The sequence below is a fragment of the Aotus nancymaae genome, unplaced genomic scaffold (genome assembly GCF_030222135.1).
Source record: "Aotus nancymaae isolate 86718 unplaced genomic scaffold, 86718_ANA_hifiasm-v0.15.2.pri h1tg000141l, whole genome shotgun sequence".
Lineage (NCBI taxonomy): Eukaryota > Metazoa > Chordata > Mammalia > Primates > Aotidae > Aotus > Aotus nancymaae.
Window position 1 is genome coordinate 1403871 of NW_026988556.1, and position 27528 is coordinate 1431398.

The window sequence follows — 27528 nt, forward strand, 5'->3', positions numbered from 1 at the left end:
TGAGTTTACAGATTTGTAAACCCTACACAAAATTGGGACAGCTTACAGTATTTGGCAGGAATAATTATAAAATCCCTTGATCAATAAATGCCAAAAAAAGTATGCTGGCAGTTTTTAAGACATCCCTAATACTACTTTACCAAGAATTTTAAAGCTAGCTTGTTTATTAATGATTTTACTTAAGTAATCTTGAATATATATATATATATATATATATATTATACTTCAAGTTCTGGGGTGCATGTGCAGGATGTGCAGGTTTGTTACATAGGTATACATGTGCCATGGTGGTTTGCTGTGCCTATCAACCCATCATCTAAATTAGGTATTTTTCCTAATGCTATCCTGCTCCTAGACCCCATCCCCTGAGAGGCCCCGGGTGTGTAATGTTCCCCTCCCTGTGTCCATGTGTTCTCATTGTTCAACTCCCACTTATGAGTGAGAACATGCAGTGTTTGGTTTTCCGTTCACGTGTTAGTTTGCTGAGAATGATGGTTTTCAGCTTCATCCATGTCCCTGCAAAGGCCATCAACTCATCTGCTTTTATGGCTGCATAGTATTCCATGGTGTATATGTGCCACATTTTCTTTATTCAGGCTATCATTGATGGGCATTTGGGTTAGTTCCAAGTCTTTGCTATTGTGAACAGTCCCTTGCATTGGGTTAAAACATACTCCTTTATCTCAGGGGAGTTTGTTATTACCCACCTTCTGAAGCCTATGTCTGTCAGTTTGTCAAACTCATTCTCAGTCCAGTTTTATTCCTTGCTGGCAAGGAATTGTGATTCTTTGGAGGAGAAGATGTGTTCTGGTTTTTGGAATTTTCAGGCTTTTTGCATTGGTTTTTCTTCATCTTTATGGATTTATCTACCCTTGGTCTTTGATGCTGGTGACCTTCGGATGGAATTTTTGTGTGGATGTTCTTTTTGTTGATGTTGATGCTATTCCTTTCTGTTTTTTAGTTTTCCTTCTAACAGTCAGGCCTTTCTGCTTCAGGTCTGTTGGAGTTTGTTGGAGGTTCACTGCAGACCCTATTTGCCTGGGTATCACCATCAAAGGCTACAGAACAGCAAAGATTGCTGCCTGTTCCTTTCTCTGGAAGCTTCGTCTGAGAGAGGCACCTGCCAGATGCCAGCCAGAGCTCTCCTGTATGAGGTGTCTGTCGACCCCTGCTGGCAGGTGTCTCCCAGGCAGGAGGCACGGGGATCAGTGAACTTGAGGAGGCAACCTATCCCTAAGCAGAGCTTGAGGGCTGTGCTGGGAGATCTGCTCCTTTCTTCAGATCCAGCAGGCAGGAATGTTTAAATCTGCCGAGTTGCGCCCACAGCCATCCTTTCCCCCAGGTGCTCTGTCCCAGCTAGACTGGAGTTTATCTAGAAGCCCCTGACTGGGGCTGCCGCCTTTCTTTCTTTCTTTCTTTTTTTTTTTTTTTTGATCCTGAGTTTCGCTCTTGTTACCCAGGCTGGAGTGCAATGGCGTGATCTCGGCTCACTTCAACCTCTGCCTCCTGGGTTCAGGCAATTCTCCTGTCTCAGCCTCCTGAGTAGCTGGGATTACAGGCACGCACCACCATGCCCAGCTAATTTTTTGTATTTTTAGTAGAGACGGGGTTTCACCATGTTGACCAGGATGGTCTCGATCTCTTGACCTCGTGATCCACCCGCCTCAGCCTCCCAAAGTGCTGGGATTACAGGCTTGATGCTGCCTTTCTTTTAGAGATGCCCTTCCCAGAGAGGAGGAATCTAGAGGGGCAATCTGGCTACAGTGGCTTTGCAGCACCGTGGCAGGCCCTGCCCAGTTGAAACTTCCCTGTGGCTTTGTTTACATGGTGAGTAGAAAACCTCCTACTCAAGCCTCAGTAATGGCGTACACCCCTCCCCGCACCAAGCTCAAGCTTCTGAGTTCGACTTCACACTGCTGTGCTGGCAGTGAGAATTTCAAGCCAGTGAATCTTAGCTTTCTGGGCTCCATGGTGGTGGGATCTCCTGAGCTAGACCACTTGGCTCTCTGGCTTCATCTCCCTTTCCAGGGGAGGGAATGGTTCTGTCTTGCTGGCATTCCAGGCACCACTGGAGTATGAAAAAAAACTCCTGCAGCTAGCTTGCTATCTGCCCAAATGGCTGCCCAGTTTTGTGCTTGAAACCCAGGGCATTGGTAGTATAGGCATGTGAGGGAATCTACTGGTCTGTGGGTTGCAAAGGCCATGGGAAAATTGTACTATCTGGGCTGGAACACACCGTCCCTCACTGCAGGGTCCCTTGTGGCTTTCCTTGGTTAGGGGAGGGAGTTTCCAGACCCCTTTCACTACCCAGATGAAGCAATACCCCACTCTGCTTCAGCTCGCCCTCTGTGAGCTGCATCTACTGTCTAACCAGTCCCAATGAGGTGAGCCGGCTATCTCAGTTGGAAATGCAGAAATCACCCGCCTTCTGCATTGATCTCGCTGGGAGCTGCAGACTGGAGCTGTTCTTATTTGGCTATCTTGCCAGCCTGCCACAAAATAAATTTTCTAAATTGAGATATTTTGGGCTCACAGGTTTCAGAAAATTACATATAATTTATCCCAAGTATGGATGCTATCATATGATGACAAGGGGAAGTTTAACTCAATTGACCAGAAACAAACAACCACACCAGAAAAGACAAAATTCAAATTACCAAAATAAGAAATAAACACCATCAACCTGACAGAAGTAAAAAGGATTACAAAAGAATAGTGTGAGCAAACCTATTTCAACAAACTAGATAACTTGGATGAAATGAACAAATCCCTAGAAAGGCACAAACTACCAAAATGGAAACAAGAAAACATAGAAAATTTGAGGAGACCTACAGCAAGTGAACAGGCTGTATCAGAAACTAAAGAAAACCTCCCAAAAAGGAAATTCCAGGATCAGATGTTTTCACGCTTAGTTCAACTATGCATCTAAAACAGAATTAGTACCAATTATATATAACTCTTTCAAAAACATGGGAGGTACTAACACTTAACAACACCTTCTACGGGGCCAGTATTAATCAGATACCAAAACTGGACAGAGACCTCATAAGAAAAGTAAGCTTCAGCCTAGTAGCCCTGAAAAATATTGACATAACAATCCTTGACAAAATACTAAATCAAACCAAATCCAGCAACATACAAAAGGGAGTATGTACAATGATCAAGTGAGATTTGACACAGGAATGCAAGGTTAGTTTACCATACTGAAAACAGAGCACTCCCTGATCCCCCCTTGTGGACGTCTGACAGGAGTGTGGCTTCTCTGCTCAGTTGCCACTGATGCTGCTCAAATCCCTTACAGGAGGGGGCCATCTCAAAAGACTCTGTCTCAAAAAAAAAAAAAAAATTAGCTGGCCATGGTGGTGCATGCCTGTGTTTCCAGCTACTCGGGAGGCCAAGGCAGGAGAATCACTTGAACCTGGGAGGTGGGGGGTGCAATGAGCTGAGATCGCACCACTGCACTCCAGCCTGGGAGACTGAGTAAGACGGTCTCAAAAAAAAAAAAAAAAAAGGCCGGGCATGGTGGCTCAAGCCTGTAATCCCAGCAGTTTGGGAGGCCGAGGCGGGTGGATCACGAGATCAAGAGATCAAGACCATCATGGTCAACATGGTGAAACCCCGTCTCTACTAAAAACACAAAACATTAGCTGGGCACGGTGGCGCTCACCTGTAATCCCAGCTACTCAGGGGGCTGACACAGGAGAATTGCCTGAACCCGGGAGGGGGAGGTTGCAGTGAGCCGAAATCTTGCCATTGTACTCCAGCCTGGGTAACAAGAGAAAAACTCCGTCTCAAAAAAAAAAAAAAAAAAAAGCTGGCCATGGTGGTGCATGCCTGTATTTCCAGCTACTCAGGCGGCCAAGGCAGGAGAATCGCTTGAACCTGGGAGGCGGGAATTGCAATGAGCTGAGATCGCACCACTGCACTCCAGCCTGAAAAAGAAAAAAAAAAAAAAATTAGCTGGCCATGGTGTTGCATGCCTGTGGTTTCAGCTACTCAGGAGGCCAAGGCAGAAGAATTGCTTGAACCTGGGAGGCTGGGGTTGCAATGAGCTGAGATCGCACCACTGCACTCCAGCCTGGGAGACAGTGTAAGACTCTGTCTCAAAAAAAAAAAAAAAAAAAAAAAAAAAGGCCGAGGGTCGTGGCTCACGCCTGTAATCGCAACACTTTGGGAGGCTGAGGCGGGTGGATCACGAGGTCAAGAGTTCAAGACCATCCTGGTCAACGTGGTGAAACCGCCTCTCTACTAAAAATACAAAAAATTAGCTGGGCACGGTGGGGTATGCCTGTAATTCCAGCTACTAAGGAGGCTGAGGCAGGAGAATTGCCTGAACCCGGGAGGCGTGGGTTGCGGTGGGCCGAGATCGTGACTTTACACGCCAGCTTAGGAAACAAGAGCGAAACTCTGTCTCAAAAAAAAAAAAAAAATAGCTGGCCGTGGTGGTGCATGCCTGTGATTCCAGCTACTCAGGAGGCCAAGGCAAAAGAATCACTTCAACCTGGGAGGCGGGCGCTGCAATGAGCTGAGATCGCACCACTGAAATCCAGCCTGAAAAAAAAAAAAAAAAAACAGCGCAGTTTCGCTCTTGTTACCCAGGGTGGAGTGCAATGGCGCAATCTCGGGTCACCGCAACCTCCGGCTCTCGGGTTCAGGCAATTCTCCTGCCTCAGCGTCCTGAGTAGCTGGGATTACAGGCACTCGCCACCGTGCCCAGGTAATTTTTTGTATTTTTAGTAGATACGGGGTTTCACCATGTTGACCAGGATGGTCTCTATCTTTTGACCTCGTGATCCACTGGACTCCGCTTCTCAAAGTGCTGGGATTCCAGGCGTGAGCGACGACCCTCGGCCTTTTTGTTTTTGAGACAGTGTCTTACTCTGTCCCCCAGGCTGGAGTGCAGTGGTGCGATCTCAGCTCAGTGCAACCGCCGCCTCCCAGGTACAAGCGATTCTCCTGCCTTGGCCTCCTGAGTAGCTGGAACCACAGGCATGCAACACCATGGCCAACTAATTTTTGTTTTGTTTTGTTTTTGAGACGGAGTTTCGCTCTTGTTACCCAGGCTTCCGTGCAATGACGCGATCTGGGCCCACCGTAACCTCCGCCTCCCGGATTCATGCAATTCTCCTGCCTCAGCCTCCTGAGTAGCTGGGATTACAGGCACGCGCCACCGTACTTTGCCAATTTTTTGTATTTTTAGTAGAGACGGGGTTTCACCATGTTGACCAGGATGGTCTCGATCTCTTGACCTCGTGATCCACCCGCCTCGGCCTTCCTAAGTGCTGGGATTACAGGCGTAAGCCACCACGCCTGGCCTTTTATTTTTTGGTTTTTGAGACAGAGTCTTATTCTGTCTCTCAGGCTGGAGTGCAGTGGTGCCATCTCAGCTCATTGTAACCCCTGCCTCCCAGGTTCAAGCGATTCTCCCGCCTTGGTCTCATGAGCAGCGGAACCACAAGCATGTACCACCACGGCCAGCAATTTTTTTTTTTTTTTTTTTCAGACGGAGTCTTACTCTGTCTCCCAGGCTGGAGTGCAGTGGTGCGATCTCAGCTCATTGCAACCGCCGCCTCCCGGGTTCAGGCAATTCTCCTGCCTCAGCCTCCTGAGGAGCTGGGATTACAGGCACGCGCCACCGTGCCCAGCTAATTTTTTGTATTTTTACTAGAGACAGGGTTTCACCATGTTGACCCAGATGGTCTCGATCTCTTGACTTCGTGATCCACCCACCTCTGCTTCTCAAAGTGCGGGAATTACAGGCGTGTGCCACCATGACCGGCCTTTTTTTTTTTTTTTTTTTTTTTAAATTAGCTGGCCATGGTAGTTCATGCCTGTAGTTACAGCTAGTCAGGAAGCCTAGGCAGGAGAATCGCTTGAACCTGCGAGGCGAGGGCTGCAATGAGCTGAGATCGCACCACTGCAGTTCAGCCTGGGAGACAGAGTCAGACTCTGTCCCAAAAAAAAAAGGCCGGGCGTGGTGGCTCACGCCTGCAATCCCAGCACTTTGGGAGGCCGAGTCAGGTGGATCACGAGGTGAAGAGATCGAGACCATCCTGGTCAACATAGTGAAACACCGTCTCTACTAAAAATACAAAAAATTAGCTGGGCACGGTGGCGCGTGCCTGTAATCCCAGCTACTCAGGAGGCTGAGGCAGGAGAATTGCCTGAACCCGGGAGGCAGAGGTTGCGGTGAGCCGAGATCGCGGCATTGCACTCCCGCGTGAGTAACAAGAGCGAAACTTCGTCTCCAAAAAAAAAAAAAGAAAAAAGAAAGTCCTACTGCGCAAAAACTAAGGCCTTCTCTGGCTGCCTGCCGTCGGGGAAAAGCTGCGCCCCTTAGGCTCCAGGGCTCCGGGGGCCTGCCGGCGCCCATTCCCGGCGCGCTCCTGGAAGTCCCGAGCTAGGGCCCCGCCTTAGCCGCCCACTCCAAAGCCCCGCCCCGCCGCGCTGCACCGCGCCTGCGCCGCGCTCCACCGCCCTGTTCTGCTACACCGCGCCGGCGCCCCACTCCACCGCCCCGCCCCGCTCCACCGCGCCTGCGCCTCGCTCCACGGCCCCGCCCCGCTGCACTGCGTCTGCGTAGGGAGCGGCAGGGCAGCAGTTGCAGTCGGTCGGGAGCAGTGCGCGGGTTGTCTGCCGGTTGGGGAGCCGTTGGCGTCCACCGCGAGGGAGCGTCGGCGTGGAGGCGCCTTCTGGCTCGGGCTGGGGCCGGCTGGAGCGCGAACGAGTAACGGCGGCAACTGCGGGCATGTGAACGGCGGTCTCAGCGGCCGGTAGGTAAGGTCCGCGCGGGGGAGGGTGGGTCTTGCAGGCCCGTGACGGGGTGCGGGTTGCGGGCGTGCCAGGGGTGCGGCGGCCTGGCCGGGGGTGCAGGTGAGCGCGGCCCGCGCGGGGCCCGGTGGGGAATTGTCCTTCCGGCGGCGCCCGCACCGCGCCCACTGCCGGCTGGGCCTCGGCGGCGACCCGGGTGGGGCGGGCCTCGGCCTCGGGGGGGGGCGTGCGCTCCTTTTTCGCCGGCCCGTACTCCTCCGTCGTCCCATTTCCTCCGCCACCAGCCAACATGGCCGCCACTCTCCTGTCATCACTTCCCTGGCCGTTGCGGGCCCCTTAGCGCGCGCTTTGTTTGAAGCAGAACTGGGAGGCTGGCGGGCGGTGGGGGGTGGCGGCGTTGTGCAAGTGGACGCAGGGACGGGGGAGGGGCGGGTTGGGTCACCCCGCGGACGCGGGCCTGCCCTCGGGCCACCCTTCCTAGGCCGGAGGTATGGCCGTGGTCCTTGCAAGCTGTAGGTTGCCGGAACGCCCACCGGCCAGTCCTCGCGCCGGGGAAGCCCCCTTCCTGATGCGCGCGGCAAAACTTGCGTGCTCTGGAGAGCCACGCACTTTTCTTCGCCTTAGTGAGTGGCCTTGGATGTATTCGTGTAGGAGTGAGTGTGTTGAAATTTGCAATGTGGGACTGCGCAGCCCCTCTGGTTTGGCTTTCTCCAGCATCGATTGTGCGTTCTTGGTTTTACAGAGGTTTCTTTTGAGTAATGGCTTCAGTATTGTCAACCCCATACGCATTTCGAAGTTTGTTGATACATTTCTCTTGTTATTTATAATGTTTGAATTAGATTTTGTGTTTTTGAAGAGATTTTCCGTACGTGGTGGAAGCGTTTTTAATCTTGGTAAATATGGATTGTCTATTTTATCGTGTTGATCGGAAAGCAATACCAGGAACATTGAAACGTTTTAAAGGCTTTCACTCTCCACTGACTTGTGCGAAAGACGACGTACATACTAAAACGGGAATACCTGTCTTTTTTTCTATTGGAGTTTTCTGGAAGAAATTCTGTGCAATCTGAAAAGATTGATGGAGGATACAGTAATTGCCGTCTACATCGCTTTTGTTAAGCAGTGAAAATTAGACAAACTTGGAGATTTATACCTGGACATACTGAGTTTTTGAACGCTCTTGAAGTGAAATTTTGGAAAGGGCAGGTGAAATGAGGTTTCTTCCAACCTCCCCCTCCCCCCCTCAACTTGGTTAACAGGCAAACACCAAAATATTGTAATATCTGGTAATTTACAGAACGTTGGTTATCAGATTTGATAATTATATATTAAGGTTGTACAATATGTGTATGTCAGAGTTACGGGTAGTAGGTCTTGGGTCGTAGAGTCTTATCAAAAATACGATTTTTTTATAATCTTCTGAGTAGCGAAATGGTAACTGTTACAATGGTTATGAATTGTCAAGGCAATAGGGCCGGTATATGTCTTCAGTCATGTTTTTATGCCTGAAATCCAGGAACCTGTGTAAATGGATGTTTCCTGAAACAGCCATTGCAATGCCATATGTATTGGTGTCCTTATAGTATATCTCAGATAATGGTGTGTCTCCCTTACTTGTGAACTGAGGGGTCGTGATATTGCTGCGGCTTGTCTGTGCCCCTCTGCATTTTGTGGGTAGTGTCTCACATTTGGCTATCATATTTATAAGACGAGAGTTATTAATTTGGTTTTAACGGGAAGAAATTTAGGTGGTTTTCACTTCCCAGTGACTTACCTGATTGCACGTAGTTACAACGTTAATGGTTGCACTCCTTAATTGCTAGCATCTTTTTTCTGGTGTGTTAGATACATATTCTTTTGGTTTATCATTTAAAAGAATATTGCTGAGAAAGCATATAAATGTTACTATTGTATTTGTTTATATTTATTGGATGCTTAATTAAATGTGTTTTCTTTCCCTTTTCCTGAATGAAAAGAAACTGGGAGAAGAGAATCATCCATTTTGTGCAAGTACTTTGTTCAGTTTAGAAGACGTGGTATTGTGAAAACAGTGTAGTCTCTGGAGTTAGACCTGGAGTCAGAATGTACATCTAACATACTAGAAAAAAGATGCTTGGAAGAATGGCCTTCCAAGTCAGAAGCATCTGGGTTGAAATTGAGCTCCACTCTGTACTGGGCCAAAGCCATGTAACTGATTCATCATGCAGCCTTTTTTTTTTTTTTTAAAGAAAAAAAAATGTTTTTAATGTTACTCGAATATGTCAGTTTTATTGTTTGTGTATACACACATTTGTTACTGAAAATTGCAAAAATAGCACATTGAAAGTCCTTTTATTGGAGTTCAAACTTTTGAAAACAAGAAAATTTAATGATACTGTAGCCAGACTACCCAGTGTTTTCTTTACGTTGTTGCCCCACAAGTTGGTTTCCTCCGATTCTTGATGTTGGGCTTCATCTCACTGACTTCAGGCTTCTGACACACATGGGAATCTTAGGACCTACAGGCTCTTTGGGTCACGTCAGAGAGGAGAGCTTATTGAAAAGGATGTATTGAGCATGGTGGCTCACACCTGTAATCCCAGCACTTTGGGAGGCTGAGGCGGGTGGATTGCCTGAGATCAGGAGTTGTGAGACCAGCCTGGCCAACGTAGTGAAACCCCATGTTTACAAATAATACAGAAAAATTAGCTGGGTGGGATGGTGCGCGTCTCCCGGGTTCAAGCGATTCTCCTGCCTCAGCCTCCCAAGTAGCTGGGACTACAGGAGCATGCCACTATGGCTGGCTAGTTCTTTTTTTCTTTTTTGTTTGGTAGGAGTTTTGCTCTTGCCGCCCAGGCTGGAGTGCGATGGCGCCATCTTGGCTCACCGCAAGCTCTGCCTCCCGCGTTCAAGTGATTATCCTGCCTCAGCCTCTGGAGCAGCTGGGATTAGCCCAGCTAATTCATTTTTGTTTTTATTTTTAGTTTTGAGGTGGAGTTTTGCTGTTGTTGCCCGGAGTGCAGTGGCGCTATCCCGGCTCACTGCAACATCCACCTCTTGGGTTCAAGCGATTCTCCTGCCTCAGCCCCCTAAGTAGCTGGGATTACAGGCACGCACTACCACACCTGGCTAATTTTGCATTTTGAGTAGAAACAGGGTTTCTCTACATTGGTCAGGCTGGTCTTGAACTCCTGGCCTCAGGTTATCCGTCTGCCTCGGCCTCCCAAAGTGCTGGGATTACAGGTGTGAGCCACTGTGCCCTGCCCATGTCAGTTTTTAACATGAGTGTGCATGTAGTTGTTAATATATTCTTTTGTTACCTGTTTAGTGACTACAGGATCTGTGGTTATATGTTCTCTTTCAGTGCTGGCATTCTTAATTTGAATCTCTTCTATTATTTTAGCATCAGCAGATTGTGAAGTTTACTGATTGTATTAAAAGAACAATTTTAAGCTGTGTGCTGACCATCATAAAGGACTGAGCCTTTCTTCATTCTTTCCCGTGGCTCTGATGCACGGTTTCCAGATACCAGTTAGGAAAGAAGTTCCTGAGATGATGGAACTTGTGCTAGTCACATAGGGCTGCTGGGACAAAGTGACCATAGACTTGGGGGAGCATATTAAAAACAGAAATGCATTAGTCACAGTCTGGGGGCTGGAAGTCCAAGGTTAGGGTCCCAGTGTGGTGAGGTTCTGGTGAGGGCTCTCTTCCTGGCTTGCAGATGGCTGCCTTCTCACTGTGTCCTCGTGTCGGGGAGAGAGAGCTCTGGGGTCTCTGCTTCTTACCAGGGCCCTAATCCCAACATTAGGTCCCCACTCTCATGATCTCCTCTAACCCTGAAGAACTCCCAAAGGCCCCATCTCGAAATACCATCATCTATCTTGGATTAGGGCTTCAACACAGGAATTGGGCGGGAGGGGGGAATGAACATTCAGTCTGTCAGAGCCCCCCAGTCGCCCCCACTGTCCCCGTTTAGGGGCAGATTTTAGGCCTCAGGCGGGACACAGAGGTGGAGGAAGCACACGTTCTGCCTCCTGGGAGTGGTTCAGCCAAAACAAGGACAGGGACGTGGGGCAGACAACAGCCAGTGGGGTAACCAGCAGGAGTCCCGAGGTGTCACTAAGCCGAGGTGTCACTTTCATCCTTAGGTGAGGAAGTTGACTGAGCACCCACACACACCAGAGTACAGACCACGTTCCCTTCAAACACGGCTCACTTACCATTCCTCAACCCTGCAAAGGGCAGGTGCTACCTCGTCTCCTGAGGATGGCCCTGGAGGTAGAGGAGTCACGGGAGCTGCGCACATCACCCACCAGTGACTCTTCACTCCCCACATTTTCCCCGATGGGCTGATGTGCGCTGAGCTGGGGATGCCTTGCCAAGATAAACTCTTCCCAAAGGCCACAGAGGGCAGGCCTCCGACACTGCCCACATGGAGCAGAAGGGATGGGGCAGAGGGGCATGTATCCAGCTGACTGGTGTATTCTAGGGGAGGATGGGGCTGGAGAGGACCCAAACATGGCTCCCTTTGTCACTCGGCAGAGGGGCCAGACCGCCGTGTGCCAGACAGCTGTGCCTCACCAGCCTCTGCTGCCGTCCAGCCCCTGGCACCATGACCACAGCTCTGCATACAGGCAGTGCTGGGACCAGTGCTCTGGCAGTCACCATGGTCCTGAGCCAACAAGGGCCCTGGGGAGGAATCGGAAGTCAGACAGTGAAGAAAGTATTGGCCAGAAGGGAACCGGGGCGGGTGCCAGGTCCTGTCTGTGCTGGGATCTGAGATTCTGAGAGATGGGTTAGGGGTAAGGGGGTAGAGGTCGGCCACATGGGGTGAGGGGAGTTCAGCAGAGATGAGGAGGACCGGACAATGTGGAAAAGAGCAGAGCATCCTCCCCAGCCTCAGTCCCTCTCCTGATGCAGTCGTCATCTCACTCTTAGGCTCCGGAAGTCTCCCTTCAGCCAACAGCTGGCCCCCGAATCCCAGGGCACTTCCCAGACAGCCAGTGCCACATCCCAGGCAGCCCCCGCTCTGCCCTTGAGGTCTGTGCCTGGCAGAAGGGTGGCTGACCCTCGGCCCCTCTCGGCCTGGGTCCCAGCTCTCCCTGGCCCTGGGACCAGCAGACACAGCCACCCTGCGCCTGGCAGGCTGCCCATGCTTGTACCCATTTGTGATGGTGGATTGGGAGGGAACTGTTTGAGTTACCAGCGTAAATCTGTGTCTGCATCAATTCCGCACAAGAGTTGAGTTATCATATGGGAAGGGAATCATAGCTGTGGGGGGCTCCATGCAGCACCCCGAGGGCCAGTTCCTGTGGCCGCGGCAAGGAGCATCTGCTTCCGCCAGTTGGACAAGATTCTTTCCTGCCCAGAAACCGGCAGAAGGACTTTCTCTGCTCCCCACCCACCGTCGTATCCCAAACACACCCGTGTGGATGGATGCCTCGACATCTCCCCTCAGCCCAGGGCCTGAGCTCTTCCTGATGAGGGTTAAGCAGGAGCAGCCGCCTCTCCCCGTGTCCATATTGCAGGCAGTTGCCTTCTCCTCAGCTCCCACGGGGCAGAACAAGAGCCAGCCAGCTCTCAACATCCCAGGATTTTCCAGGGATGCTGATAACTAAAGCAGGCGGGGCGTTGTGAGTGGGTGGTGGGAGGGATCAGGGTTTCCTCAGCATCCGTCAGTCCCTGGAGCATCTGAAGGGGCAGCCTACACCTGGAGGAACGAGTGGGGCTGGCCCCCGTGGGTCCCCAGTGCCTGGCATCTCCCGGTCCCTCTGCTCTCCCTCCCAGACCCCCTCCACTGAGCAGCACAACCCTGAGGACAGAGACAGCAGCCCAGAGAGCGTTTCCAACACCACTATATTTATTCCTATTTACATATGAGACCCCCAAGGCATTGCTCCCACCCCCTCCCCCTCCCCCCAGGCCCTCCTTTCAGGTTCAGCCACCCTCTCCCTCCCGCTCCCTCCCTCCCCTCCCCTTCCCTATCAAGCTAAGGCCCAGCAAATCAGCACTGGGGGAGAAGCTTTTGTCTGCTTTGGGGCATCAGATGTCAGAGCCCCACCTCGGGGATTGGCACCAGAGAGCCTGCCCTGTCCCCCTACTGGCTGCAAGCCCGCTTCTTCTTCCTGGAGACCACGGGGTCACCCTTTCTCTTTTGAGGCTGTGAGTGGCCAGCCAGCCCCCAAGCCAGGGATTGCGCCCCAGAGGCTCTGAGCCCAGGCCCTAGGTGGGGCGTCTGTTGAGCAGAGGATGGGCCTCCGAAGAGAGCTCGCTTCTTGGAGTTGATGGTGGGAGCCGCTGCTGGGCTGAGGCCTCCTCTCTGAGCAGAGGAAGACTGACGAGCTCCCTGGGGACCCTGTCCTTCTGGGCTGAGACGGCCTTGGGTGGCAGGCAGGGAAGCCTGAGGCAGCTGGACTTCCTGTCAAAGACAGAGGGTGTGGCTGTGCCAGGCATCCCGTTGGGCCTCACTCCAGTTTGCATCCTGACTCCCCTCCCTGGCTCCTCTCCATCCTGCTCCATCTGAACCTGCACCTCCCCACCTCGGAGTGGCTCCCCAAGAAGCCGAGCATGCCCCGCAGGGTGGGGTAGACAATCAGGTGGGGCTTGTGTGCCGGGTCCCTCCTGCCCCCGGGGTACCTGGGTTCCCCTCCCTCCCTGCTCTACCTGGGCAAGGGTGAGTCCTTCCTCCTGCTCCAGCTCCTGGCTTAGGGCCAAGAGATCCATCTGTGGATCTGGGGAAAGCAGTTCTTCCAGGAATCGGGGGTGAATGATGGCCTCCACCTGGAAACAGAAGGAAGACGGTGAGAGCTACCTGGGCAGGGAGTAACGTGGAGCCAGGGACACCTGGAGGAGATGCAGAAAGCAGCGAGCGCCCCATCCCCACCCTTCTGGAGCTGTCTCATATCATGGTGACCACCAGCTCCACACACAGACCACAGACCTGGTAGCATACACACATGCAGACAGAGACACACAAACAGACCCACATATGACACAGGAAAAGACACAGACACAACGTCCACACTCCACACTCACACTCAAACAGACACACAAAGAAACACAGTAAGAAATGACAGGCAGAAACATACAGCAGAGCTTAATTCCAAGGACCTGCGAGTGGCCCCCTTACCCACCCCGGAATCCTGCAGACCCCAGCACTTCGGCCAGCCCACCTTGGTGAGGAAGTCTTCCTGTGAGCACAGCTTGTCAGTGTAGCTCAGGAGGCCTGGCTCTTCCCATTGTGCCTCGAGCTCCCCCGTGGCCCCAGCGGGAGGCCCCAGCAGCTCCTCCATGATCTCCATATACTGCACCACTTCAGGGGGCATCTCCTCGGGGGCCTTGGTGTTCACTGGCCACCGGGGCGGTAGTAGGTTGGTCTTGGTCTTTGCTGGCCGCCGGGACCTGGGTGGCGGCAGGCAGGCAGGTGGGGCCTTGGGGCCGGCCTTCCTCGGAAGGTACACTGAGGCAGGGAGGGAGGAGGATGGGCGTGGTGAGGGCTGCTCCTCCTGCCCGCACCACACAGGGGAGGGCAGGGCTCGGGGACATGAAGTGGGACCCAGCTGGGTCAGGACCACCTGAACCACAGCGCCCCAGAGGAGATGCCGCAGGAGGGGCACATCTGAGACAGCATCGTTTGGGAGGAAGTTTGGAGCCACCGATATGCCGTGTACTCTGCCCGCTTGTCCCTGTTCCTGGGTGGATTGTATGTTGAGTTTTGGACAGGCGAGGGGAGAGTAGCTAGGAAACCTGACCAGGTCAATACCCTCCTTGGTGACCATGGGCCACCCACAAAGTGACCTGGTCAGTACCCAACATATGCCCTTGGGAGCTGTCCTGTTGGAGGAGCACATCCCTCTCTTGAAGGGAGGCATGGGGTATGGGGACAGTGGCCTCCCTTGGCCCCTCTGGCCTTTGCTGTGGCTCCTGTGGGAATGTGGGAAGCCGTACCTGGCTGCTTGACCACCTCATGGGCCGACGGTTTCTGAGGTCCAAGCCTCGGCAGGGTTGGCGGAGGCAGGCACTGGGGCCCCTTCATCCACTGTGACTTCTGAAGCTGCATCTCCTCCTCAGCCTCAAACTCCAGGAACCTGTGGTGGGACCATAGGTGCATGGCACCACACCTGTCTAATTTTTAAATTTTTTTGTGGAGGCGGAGTCTCACTATATTCCCCGGGCTGATCTCAAACTCCTGAGCTCAAGCCATCCGTGCCTCAGCCTCCCGAAGTGCTGGGATTACAAGCATGGACCACCACACCCAGCCTCAGGGTCACTTTTACTTTGAAATAGATTTGTAAGTTTATTTTGTCCACAGGTTGCTATGATGTGGTGACCAGCAAAGCTCTCCTTTGATGCTCCTCTCCTGATGTTTCCAGTGCTTGTCAGCTCTGAACCCGCCACAATGAACCAGTGCTATGGGGCTGATGTGGTGGCCACTGGTCCAGGTGGCTTGTTACATTGTAGTTTAATTCAGCAAAATGAAAATTTCAGCTCCTCAGTCACATGAGCTACGTACTGAAAGTCCGCAGGCAGCATGTGATGGGTGGGCCCTATTTGGCAGCACAGATGGAACATCTGTCATCACTGAGAACTCTGCGGGCATTGTAGGTGGTGGGGCAGGACATGGGAGGGTGAGGGAGGCGGCGGCCTGAGTGCTGTCCTCATGCTCCAGTCCTGGGCCTGGCGGTGTGAAGGGAGAGGTACCAGGCCATTAGTCAAAGTGGATAGCTCCTGCTTTGGTGCAGTTGAATCATGTGATGTTTCTTCTGTGGTTTTTTCCTTTCTATTTTTTTATTTTAGGTCTCAGCCCAGATCAACTGAAACAGAATTTGAATTGTAACTAGTTCTCTAGGTGGTTCTTCTGTGGTTTTTTTCTAACAGTTAGTCTTATTAACACGCAGATGCCATGTTTACACAGAGAGGAAGTGAGGTGATTCTGAAAGTCCTCACTGTTGTTTCAGGCGACGAGAGCAGATGTGGATGTCCAGCCCTATGTGTTCACAACCAAGTCTCTGTTCGTTGGGCACATGGATTATAAGTATCTACGTTGGCAGGTGAGAGTCTTTACTTTTATTCTTTTTGAGACGAAGTCTCGCTCTTGTTGCCCAGGCTGAAGTGAAGTAGCACAATCTCGGCTCGCTGCAACCTCCACCTCCTGGGTTCAAGTGATTCTCCTGCCTCAGCCACCCAAGTGGCAGGGATTACAGGCGCCACCACTATGCCAGGCTAATTTTTGTATTTTCTTTAGTAGAGAAGGCATTTCAGCATGTTGGCCAGACCCATCTTGAACTTCTGATCTCAGGTGATCCACCCACCTCGGCCTCCCAAAGTGCCAGGATTACAGGTGTGAGCCACCGTGTCTGACAAGAGTCTTGTCTTTAAACAGAACAAATATCTTGGTTTATCTAGGGTTATCAAGAGCTTGAAATTTCTCCGTCATGATAAAGAAAACTCATCTGAGCCCTGGGGATGCATAAGAACAGGTCACATATCTCTGAAATAATTCAGGGGAAGCAGCCAGCCACCAGTGTGGATTTCTGCATTTTGTTAACGTAAAATGAAATTCTCTTTGTGTCATTTCTAACTCTGTTATCAAAAATTGCATGTATACAGTTTAAAAGCATGAAGCAGGCGGGGCGCAGTGGCTCACACCTGTAATCCCAGCACTTTGGAAGGCTGAGGCAGGTGGATCTCCTGAGGTCAGGAGTTTGAGATCAGCCTGGCCAACATAGTGAAACCCCATCTCTACTAAAAATACATTACCCAGGTGTGGTGGCGGGTGCCTGTAATTCCAGCTACTCGGGAGGCTAAGGCGGAAGAATTACTTGAACCCGGGAGGCGGAGGTTGCAGTGAGCCAAGATTGCACCATTGAGCTCCAGCCCGGGCGATAGGAATGAAACTCTGTCTCAAAAAAAAATAATAATAAGCACAAAGCAATATTTCCACACTGTAATTTTATAAATCGTGAAGAAAGTAATACCTAAGACATGGGAGGGTTCTCAGTTATCCCAGTTTTTGTATTTTATTATGTCACTAGTAAAAAGAAGAGTCATTCGTCGTAAGGGTGTGGCTAGTATTTCACTGAGCTCTACAGGGTTCCTCCCCGCTTTTTTGATGTTTAAATAGTGTGTACTTTTCTCTCACTGCTTTGTTTATCTTATCATGCTCAGTTTGGGAGACGACTTCTTTTTTTTTTTTTTTTTTAATCTTTTTTTTTTTTTGAGACGGAGTTTCACTCGTTACCCAGGCTGGAGTGCAATGGCGTGATCTCGGCTCACCGCAACCTCCGCCTCCTGGGTTCAGGCAATTCTCCTGCCTCAGCCTCCTGAGTAACTGGGATTACAGGCACGCGCCACCACGCCCAGCTAATTTTTTTGTATTAGTAGAGACGGGGTTTCACCATGTTGACCAGGATGGTCTCGATCTCTTGACCTCGTGATCCACCCGCCTCGGCCTCCCAAAGTGCTGGGATTACAGGCTTGAGCCACCGCGCCCGGCCCTTTTTTTAATAAATTCTCCCGTTAAGATTATTAGGTCTGGTTGGGTGTGTGAGTGACTTCTGGAATGTGCTGGACAAGAAGCTCGTGGGTGAGTGTGCTTTCAGTGACATGGTCTGGCTGTTGTTAGGTTGTAGACACTCTTGGGATCCTGGACCACCCTCTGGAGGATAGGAACACCATCGAGATGCAAGCCATCACCGCCCTGGCCCACCTCCGTGCTGCGGTCCTGTATGTGATGGATTTGTCTGAGCAGTGTGGGCACGGGCTGAGGGAGCAGCTAGAACTCTTCCAGAACATCAGACCTCCCTCTATCAACAAGGTGAGTGTGGTCACTCATGTTTTCCTTCATATCCTGCAGTATGAGAATAATGATTTCATTATTTTTCTTCCTTGCCTAGCCTCTTACAGATGTAGCCAACAAATGTGATGTGAAGAGAATAGCCGAACTTTCTGAAGATGATCAGGTAAATCATGTTAATATTTTGAATATTTCTTACTTAGCCATTTTGAATTCTCATCTCAGACAGCCAAAGTTTAGAAGAAGGAATTTTAGGAATATTTAATCCACAATTGTATTTTATATTTTATAGTTGAGACAGGATCCTCAGTGGTTTAGTGATGTGACATAGTAAAAGCCTAGTTAGTGGCAAACTAAAGTAAAAGCAGAGGTTTCTGGATTCCTACTTTGTTCTTGAGTGTGTGGAAACGTGTATTTGATGGTTGGACTTCTGGAAAATGTGATGACTTGTGAGAGAGCTGTTCGAGAAGGGTGCTCACAGGTGTTACTTCCTAAAACAGGTTCTGTGATTAAATAAGTTTGGGAAACGAATGACTGAGTGAAGGAGAAGTTTCTCGGAATTTGGGGCTTTCTGGATGTATAAATGATGAGTGTCTGCTAGCTTTCTCCAAGAGGCAGGCAGTGATTGTTGGGCCTAATTTTTCAAACTAATTGAGTTCTACAAACCTTGTCAATAGGCGTCCTTCATGATAAGTGCTTTTAGAAGCGTGCAGTGGTAGAGTGGCTTTCAAATTGTGGTCCTGGACCAGCAATGTCAGCATCACTTTTCCCTTGTTAATTTCTTCCTTAATTTCCTCATTGTCCCATTGGTCATTCTGGGACATGTGTATAATTCCCCCCACCTTTTTATTTTTACAGTTTTGAAAGTTTCTGTTGGTATTGATTTCTAGTTTTATTCCATTGTAATCTGAAAAGATACTTGACATGATTTTAAGTTTTAAAAATTGATGAGATTTGTTTTGTGGCCTAACATTTCGTCTATCCTGGAGAATGTTCCATGGACTAAGGAGAAGAATGTGTATTATGCAGTAGTTGGATGATATGTTCTGTAGATGTTTGGTCTACAGTCCACTTTGTTTGTTTGTTTGTTTGTTTGTTTGTTTGTTTTTGAGACAGAGTCTTGCTCTGTCACCCAGGCTGGAGCGCAGTGGCATGATCTCAGCTCACTGCAGCCTCCGCCTCCCAGGTTCAAGTGATTCTCCTGCCTCAGCCTATAGAGTAGGTGAGATTACAGGTGCATGCCACCACACTTGGCTAATTTTTTTGTATTTTTAGTAGAGATGCGGTTTCACCATGTTGGCCAGGCTGGTCTTGAACTTCTGATCTCAAGTGATCCACCTGCCTCGAACTCCGAAAGTGCTGGGATTACAGGCGTGAGCCACCATGCTTGGCCTACAGTGCACTTTAAATCCAGTATTTGTTGATTCTTTTTTTGCCTAGGATCTGTCTAATACTGAGAGTCGGGTGTTGATGTCCCCAATAATTACTGACCCCCTTATTATTATATAATGACCTTCTTGTCTCTTTTTACTGTTTTTGACTTAAAATCTGCTTTATCTGATACAAGTAGAGCTGCTCCTACTTGGCTTTGGTTTCCTGTGTAGAGTATCTTTTTGCATCTCTTCTTTGTTTTCAGTCTGTGTATGTCTTTACAGGTTAAGTGAATTTCTTGCATGCTTTTTCATGTTTTCATGGTAGTGATTATTGTCTTCACTTCCAGATGTAGGACTTCGTGAAGCATTTTTTGTAAGGCTGGTCTAGTAGTGATGAATTGTCTCAGTTTTTGCTTTTCTGGGAAATAATTTATTTCTCCTTCATTTCTGAAGGATAGCTTTGCTGGATGTAGTATAGTTGGCTGGCAGGCTTCTTCTTCTTCTTTTTTTTTTTTTTTTCCCAACACTTTGAATATGTAACATCCTCTTCTCTCCTGGTCTGTAAGGTTTCTGCAGAGAAATCTGCTGTTAGTCTAATGGGGATCTTATATGTGACTTTAAGCTTTTCTCTTGCTGTTTTTAGAATTTCCTTTGTATTTGACATTTGACAGTTTGACTACAATGTGCCTTGGGGAAGACTTTTCTAGGTTGACTCCATTTGGGAAACTTTGAACTTTCTGGTTTTAGATGTCCATACCTCTCCCCAGTCTTGGAAAGTTTTCACTTAAATAGGTTATTAAGCCTTTTCCCTTCTCTTCTCCTTGAACTCCCATAATACTAACATGTATTCACTTAATGTTATCCTGTAAATCTTTTAGGCTTCCTTCATCCTTTTTCATTCTTACTCCTTTTTTCTTTCTGACTAGGTAGTTTCAAATGACAGAGATTTTTTCTTCTTGTTTATCCAGTCTGCTGTTAAAACTGCTGTTGGGCCAGGCCTGGTGGCCCGTGTCTGTAATCCTAGCACTTTGGGAGCCCGAAGCAGGCGGATTGCCTGAGGTTGGGAGTTTGAGACCAGCCTGGTCCGCATGGCAAAACCCTGTCTCCACTAAAAATACAAAAATTAGGCGGGTGTGGTGGCAGGCACCTGTAATCCCAGCTACTCGGGAAGCTGAGGCAGGAGAATCACTGGAACCCAGGAGGAGGAGGTTGCAGTGAGCTGAGAGCGTGCCATTGTACTCCAGCCTGGGCGACAGGGTGAGACTCTGTCTCAAAAAAAAAAAAAGAAATTAAAAAACAAAATCAAAACTGTCTATTGTATTTTTATCTCATTCATTAAATTCTTCAGCTACAGGATTTCTGTTTGACTCTTTTCTTTACAATTTCTGTCTCAATTTCTTGTTCATATCATGAAATCGTTTTCCTGATTTTGTTGAATTGTCTGTCTATATTTTCTTGTTTCTCATTGAGTTTCCTTCAAAAAATAATTGTTATTTTGAATTCTCTTTCTGGCAGTTCATTGGTTTCCTTTTCATTAGGATCTGTTCTAGAGAGTTGTATTCCTTTCATGATTTCTTATTTCCTTGCTTTTTCATGTTTCTTGTGTCCCTGCATTGATGTCCCTGCATTTAGTAGAATGATGGCTTGTTTTATACTTTCTTCTGGAGTGGTTTTCATGAAGAAAGATTTTCACCTCACTTGGGTTTTAGTGTGCCATTTTGGAAGGGAACCGTGACTCATTCTGGATAGGAGCAGTGACATCATTTCTGTGCATCTTCCTCACCTCCGACAGAATAACTGTAGGTGGCTGAGTCGCCACAGCTCTGGAAGTTTGTGCCAGTGGCGATGTACGTTTTTAATATCCTTGGTGTAAAGGGCTTTTGGGGTCCTGCTATTCTTGTTTTCCCCACAATGGCGGACTTAGCTGAGGGGATCTCTCTTGGTGTCACGTCTGACATGGTCTGCAAGTAGCTGCCACAGTACTGGGTTCTAGCTGCAGGAACCCAGATTGCTGAGGGACTGGGGCTCTAGCCTTAGGGCCTCGTGTACCTGTAATGGTACCTGGCCTTGGGATGCAGGTTTGTTCTCTGTGGAGGATCTGTGACTCCGAAGCACCCCTAGCAGCTTAGGCCCAGGGCCAGGTTGTAGCTGTGACTCTACCCAGGGGGTAAGGAGTCCTAGCCTGACTCCTGGGAAGAAGCACTCTGGAAGTCTGAGCCTGGGAAGCCAGGTACAGCTGCACTTCAGAAACCTGAGCCAGTAGGGAGGGCTTAGTGTCAACTCGAGGGGATGAGGCACTGTGTGGTAGTAACTCTGGACCCTGGGATGGTGGGGCCCAGCAGTATTCCAGACTCTGTGAGGTGGCAGCAACGACCCCCAGAATGGACCAGTCCAGCTGTCACTTGGGCCCTGGAGGACAGGGAGGAGAACAGCAGTGACTCCACTTCCTGGAAAGAGAGGTGTCTCCGCAGCTCAGTCTGTAGGGTTAGTCCAGCTCCAGGGTTAGAGCAGGTGCTGGAGCTGTTTGCATGGTGGGGCAGGTGCCTCTGCTCAGCCCCTGCTCTGTTTCCCTGGGATGTGGAGTATGATGTCAGCTCCTCCCCATGGTGCCTGGCTGGTCAGTGTGGGCCTGAGGGGTGTGACTTTTCTGGGCGGCCCAGGCACCGTTTCCCTGGGATACATGGTACCTCTTCAGCATAGGTGCTGGGATACGTGACCACTCTGGGCATTTCCCAGGAGGCAGGGCACTGCTTCAGCTTAGGCAGCAGGGAGACAGGGATGCTGTGAGAGGCCAGGTGCTGTTTTCCAGGAGGCAGGGTACTGTTGGATCCTGGAGCAATGGGCGGCGGACTGGCTCTGCCTTCACCCGGCCCTGCTGGGAAGGGTGTAGTGGCTGCTTGCAGTTGGCTCAGGGGCGGTGGGCCACCAGGTTTGGGTAGCTTCAAGGCAGCTTAGCCTCAGAGACGAAGGGGATCTGTGGCTACTTTACCCTGAACAAGACACATTCCAACTGTGGTTCCAACCCCAGGATGGCAGAGCATCGTCGCCGCATGGGCCCAGCAGACAGGGCCCAGTGTCAGCTCCTCTGTGGAGGGAGTGCAGCTGTGAGGATGCCGGGGGACACCAGTGGTGAGGGCTCTGGGTGTCCATAGTGGTGGTGGGGGCTGCTGGCATCCTCTTGCCTACCCCTTGCTGTTGGGATACCTCTCTCCTGGGTCCCGTCGTGTCACAGCTGTGGGGTGGGTTGCTGGCGGCCCAGCGTTTTCTTTGGGCTGTATTTCACTGTCTTGTGTTTCTGTGCTCACCAGGGCCTGTGATACTCTGTGGAGCTCTCCCTCAGTCATTCACATGTAGTTGTTCATTATTCTGACTACGTTTGTTGTGCGGACAGATGTGAGGGGCTACTAGTTGGCCATCTTGTTGATGTCCTTTGTATGTTCTTAATCATTGAAGAATATAAGGAAAATAACTTTTTAGGATATGTCTGTTTTTTAAGAGTTTGAAACAGCCACAGATGTTGAACAGTTCACATTTGCAACCTCTATCTGCAGAACTATATAGTTTGTTCTGTAGGGAACTGGAAATCAATAATACATCTCTCATTTTTTCTTTGCATTCCCAGAAAATATTTACAGATTTGCAGGCTGAAGGCTTCCCTATACTAGAGACCAGCACCCTGACTGAGGAAGGTGTTATTAAAGTTAAAGCAGAGGCCAGTGCTGCCTTAAGTCAGGTATCAGTCTTTTTACCGTCTTTCTCTTGTTTGATTAAAGTCAGTCGTCGGGATAAAAGAGTTTTCTTTCTAAACATTATTAACACTTGGAGCCCTCACAGCGGTGAGATGAGGGGCATGAAGAGAGACCCCTCCAAGACCCACTTTCCCCAGTGGACAGTGTGGTTTGAGGGGATGCTTTGCTACCCCAGACAGTTTTTGCCTAAAGCAGCTGCTGTAGGATGTGTTTGCTTTGTTTTTTACATTATTAGGCTTGTGATAGGCTTTTGGCTCATCGAGTGGAAACCAAAATGAAGGGAAGGAAAGTGAATGAGGTGCTGAATAGACTGCACCTGGCTGTCTCATCCAGGAGGGACGATAAGGTAAGACGGCTTACCCTGGGACAGATGCCATCCATGGGCCTTTTCCAGAAGCCTCAGATCCAGTTTCACACGCACACTGGCGGATATTGTGGGTGGGCCTCAGTTTCACCTTCTTGTGTAAAGAATCAAGAAGGTGGAGAAAAGTCCAAAGCGCCACGTGGCACCCATTTCTCACTTCATTACGCGGTCACTGTTAGTCTAGTTTATCCTTCTAGAAATGTTTCTGATATAGAAGCTTAATTTTTAAAGTCTTTAAACACAGGTGGAAATCTGTTTTATTCTTTTTTTTTTCTGAGACGGAGTTTCGCTCTTGTTACCCAGGCTGGAGTGCAGTCGCGGAATCTCGGCTCACCGCAGCGTCCGCCTCCTGGGTTCAAGCAATTGTCCTGCCTCAGCCTCCCGAGCAGCTGGAATTAGAGGCATGAGCCACCGCGGCCAGAAGATTTTTTTTTTTCTTTTTTTGAGAAGGAGTTTCGCTCTTGTTACCCAGGCTGCAGTGCAATGGCTCGATCTCGGCTCACCGCAATCTAAGCCTCCTGGGTTCAAGCAATTCTCCTGCCTCAGCCTCCCAAGTAGCTGGAATTACAGGCGTCAGCAACCGCGCCCGGAAGATTTTTTTTTCTTTTTTGAGACGGAGTTTCGCTCTTGTTACCCAGGCTGCAGTGCAATGGCGCGATCTCTGCTCACCGCAACCCCCCACCTCCTGTGATCAAGCAATTCTCCTGCCTCAGCCTCCCGTGTAGGGGGTGGCAGGAGTAGACCACAGACGGCGAGCCGGTCCCGGCAGGGGAGTCCAGGACCAAACGGTGGGGGGGGTGGGGCAGGAGGAGACCAGGGATGGTGAGCTTGTCTCAGCGGAGGAGTCCTGGGGCAAACGGTGCAGGGGGCGGGGCAGGAGGAGACCAGGGACGGCGAGCTGGTCCCGGCAGGTGAGTCCAGGGGCAGTCGGTGCGGCGGGGGCAGGAGGAGACTAGGGACGGCGAGCTGGTCCCGATGGGCAAGTCGAGGGGCAAACGGTGCGGGAGGGGCAGGAAGAGACCACGGACGGTGAGACGGTCCCGTTGGGGGAGTCCAGGAGCAAATGGTGCAGGGGGGTGGCAGGAGGAGACCAGGGACTGGGAGCCGGTCCCATTGGTGGAATCCAGGAGCAATTGGTGTGGTGGGGGCAGCAGGAGACTAGGGATGGCGAGCCGGTCCCTTCGGGCGAGTCCAGGGACAAATGGTGCGGGGTGGGCAGGAGGAGACCAGGCACGGTGAGCCGGTTCCGGTGGGGGAGTCCAGGGGCAAACGGTGTGGGGGGAGCTTGGCAGGAGGAGACCAGGCACGGCGAGCCGGTCCCGGTGGGGGTGTCCAGGGGCAAACGGTGCGGGGGGGGCAGGAGGAGACCAGGGACGGCGAGCGGGTCCCGGCGCGAGAGTCCAGGGGCAAATGTCGCGGGGCGGGGCAGGAGAAGACCAGGGACAGGGAGCCGGTCTCAGCGGGTGAGTCGAGGGGCAAACGGTGCGGGGCGGGCAGGAGGAGACCAGGCATGGCGCGCTGGTCCCGTTGGGGGAGTCCAGGGGCAAACGGTGCGGTGAGGGGGCAGGAGTAGACCATGGACAGTGAGTCCGTCCCAGCCCGGGAGTCCAGGGGCAAACGGTGCGGGGGGGGGGGGCAGAAGGAGACCAGGGATGGCGAGCCTGTCGCGGCACAGGAGTCCAGGGGCAAACGGTGCCGGGGGTGGGGCAGGTGGAGACCAGGGACGATAAGCGGGTCCCAGGGAGGGAGTCCAGGAGCAAACGGTGCCGGGGGGACAGCCGGAGACCAGGGACGGCGATCCGGTCCCGGCGGGGGAGTCCAGGGGCAAACGGTGCAGACGGGTTATGAGGAGACCACGGACGGTGAGCCCTTCCCAGCCCGGGAGTCCAGGGGCAAACGATACGGGGTGGGCAGGAGGACACCAGGGACAGCGAGCCCGTCGCGGCCCAGGACTCCAGGGGCAAACGGTGCCGGTGGGGGGCCCCGGAGGAGACCAGGGACGGCGAGCGGGTCCCTGCGGGGGAGTCCAGGGGCAAACGGTGCCAGGGGAGCAGGAGGAGACCAGGGACGGCGAGCAGGTCCCAGCGGGGGAGTCCAGGGGCAAACGGTGCGGGGGGTACAGAAGGATACCAGGGACTGCGGGCCGGTCCCGGCAGGGGAGTCCAGGGGCAAACGGTGCGGAGAGGGTAGGAGGAGACCAGGGACCGCGAGCCCGTCCCGGCACGGCAGTCCAGGGCAAACGGCACGAGGGGGCGCAGGAGGAGACCAGGGTCAGCGAGCTGGTCCCAGCGGGGGAGTCCAGGGGCAAAAGGTGCGGCGGGGGCAGGAGGAGACCAGGGATGGCGAGCCGGTCCCGTCGAGGGAGTCCAGGAGCAATCGGTGCGGTGGGGGCAGCAGGAGACTAGGGATGGTGAACCGGTACCGGCGCGGGAGTCCAGGGGCAAATGGTGCGGGGGGGGGGCAGGAGGAGACCAGGGATTGCGAGCCGGTTCCTGTGCGGGAGTCCAGGGGCAAATGGTGCGGGGCCTGGGTCTCTGGACAGTGGTAGGTGCCGGGGGCCTGGGTCTCTGGACTGGGGTAGGTGCCGGGGTCCAGGGCCTCTGGACGGGGTAGGTGCCGGGGGCCTCAGTCTCTGGACGGGTAGGTGCCAGGGGTCCTGGGTCTCTGGACGTGGTAGGTGCTGGGGGCCTGGATCTCTTGACAGGGGCAGGTGCGGGGGACCTGGGTCTCTGAACCGTGGTAGGTGCCGGGGGATGGGTCTCTGGACAGGGGTAGGTGCCGGGGTCCAGGGCCTCTGGGCAGGGGTAGGTGCTGGGGGCCTTGGTCTCTGGACAGGGGTAGGTGCTAAGGTCCTAGGTCTCTGGACAGAGGGTAGGGGACCTGGGTCTCTGAACGGGGGTAGGTTCAGGGGGCTGGGACTGTGGACAGGGGTAGGTGCCGGGGTCCAGGGCCTCTGGACAGGGGCAGGTGCCGGGGGCCTGGGTCTGAACGGGGGTAGGTGCCGGGATCCAGGGCCTCTGGGCAGGCTAGGTGCCGGTGGCCTGGGTCTCCGGGGTATGTGCTGAGGTCCTGGGTCTCTGGACAGGGGTAGGTGCCAGGGGGCCTGGGCCTCTGGACGGGGGTAGGTGCCGGGGGGACTGGCCCTGCGTAGGTGCCGGGGTCCAGGACCTCTGTACAGGGGCAGGTGCTGGGGGGCCTGGGTCTCTGGACAGGGGCAGGTGCCAGGGGCCTGGGTCTGAACGGGGGTGGATGCCGGGGTCCAGGGCCTCTGGACAGGCGAGGTGCCAGGGGCCTGGGTCTCTGGACAGGGGTATGTTCCGAGGTCCTGGGTCTCTGGACAGGGGAGGTGGCGGGGGCCTGGGTGTCTGGACAGGGGTAGGTGACGGGGGGCCTGGGTCTGTGGACGGGGTAGGTGCCGGGGGGCCTGGGTCTGTGGACAGGGGTAGGTGCCGGGGGCCTGGGTCTGTGGTCAGGGGTAGGTGCCGGGGTCTAGGGCCTCTGGACAGGGCTAGGTGCCGGGGGGCCTGGGTCTCTGGATAAAGGTAGGTTCTGGGGGGCCTGTGCCTGGGTAGGTGCTGGGTTCCAGGTCCTCTGTACAGGGTAGGTGCCGGTGGCCTGGGTCTCTGGACAGGGGTAGGTGCCACGGGTCTTGTGTCTCTGGACGGGGTAGGTGCTGGGGGACCTGGGTCTCTTGAAGAGGCAGGTGCCGTGGGTCTGAGTGCCTCGACGGTTAGGTGCCAGGGGTCCTGGGTCTCTCGACAGCGTTAGGTGCCGGGGTGCCTCGGTCTCTGGACAGGGGTAGGTGAGGGCTTCTGGACAGGGGTAGGAGTTGGAGGACCTGGGCCTCTGGACAGGGATAGGTATTGGGGGACCTGGGTCTCTGGACAGGGTAGGTGCCGGGGGCCTGGGTCTCTGGACAGGGTAGGTGGCGGGGGGGGTGTGTCTCTGGACAGGGGTAGGTGCTGGGGGCCTGGTTCTGTGGACGGGTTGGTTCCGGGGGGCCTGGGTCTCTGGACAGGGGCAGGTGCCAGGGTCCAGGGCCTCTGGAAAGGTGTAGGTGCCCGAGGGTCTGCGTCTCGTGACGGTGGAAGATGCGGGGGCGCCTAGGTCTCTAGACAGGGATAGGTGCCGGGCGGCTTGGGTCTCTGGACAGGGGTAGGTGTCGGGGTCCGCGGCCCCTGGACAGTGCTAGGTGCCGTGATCCTGCGTCTCTGAACGGTGGTAGGTTTTGGGGGCCTGGGTCTCTGGACAGGGGTAGGTGCCAGGGGGCCTGGGCCTGGGTAGGTGCCGTGATCCAGGGCCTCTGGAGAGGGGCAAGTCCTGGGGGGTCTGTGTTTATTGACAGGAGCAGATGCGGGGGCGCATGGGTTTCTGGACAGGAGTAGGTGCCGGGGGTCCTGGGTCTCCAGACAGGGGTACGTGCCGGGGGCCTGGGTCTCTGGACAGGGGTATGTGCCGGGTGGCCTGGGACTCTGGGCAGTGGCAGATGCCGGGATC

At 52.5% G+C, this 27528-nt stretch overlaps 1 long non-coding RNA gene across 2 annotated transcripts; it reads left to right on the plus strand.

The window, feature by feature from the left end:
• Positions 1–17510: 17510 nt before the first annotated feature.
• LOC135272868 (uncharacterized) lies at positions 17511–23640 on the plus strand. Of its 2 annotated transcripts, none has more exons than XR_010340825.1 (5): positions 17511–17566; positions 17646–17711; positions 22541–22651; positions 22903–23013; positions 23310–23640. It is a non-coding gene; the product is annotated as an uncharacterized LOC135272868 (long non-coding RNA). The 2 variants fall into 2 exon arrangements; XR_010340824.1 differs by having other exon boundaries at positions 23335–23640.
• The last annotated feature ends 3888 nt before the right edge of the window (positions 23641–27528 follow it).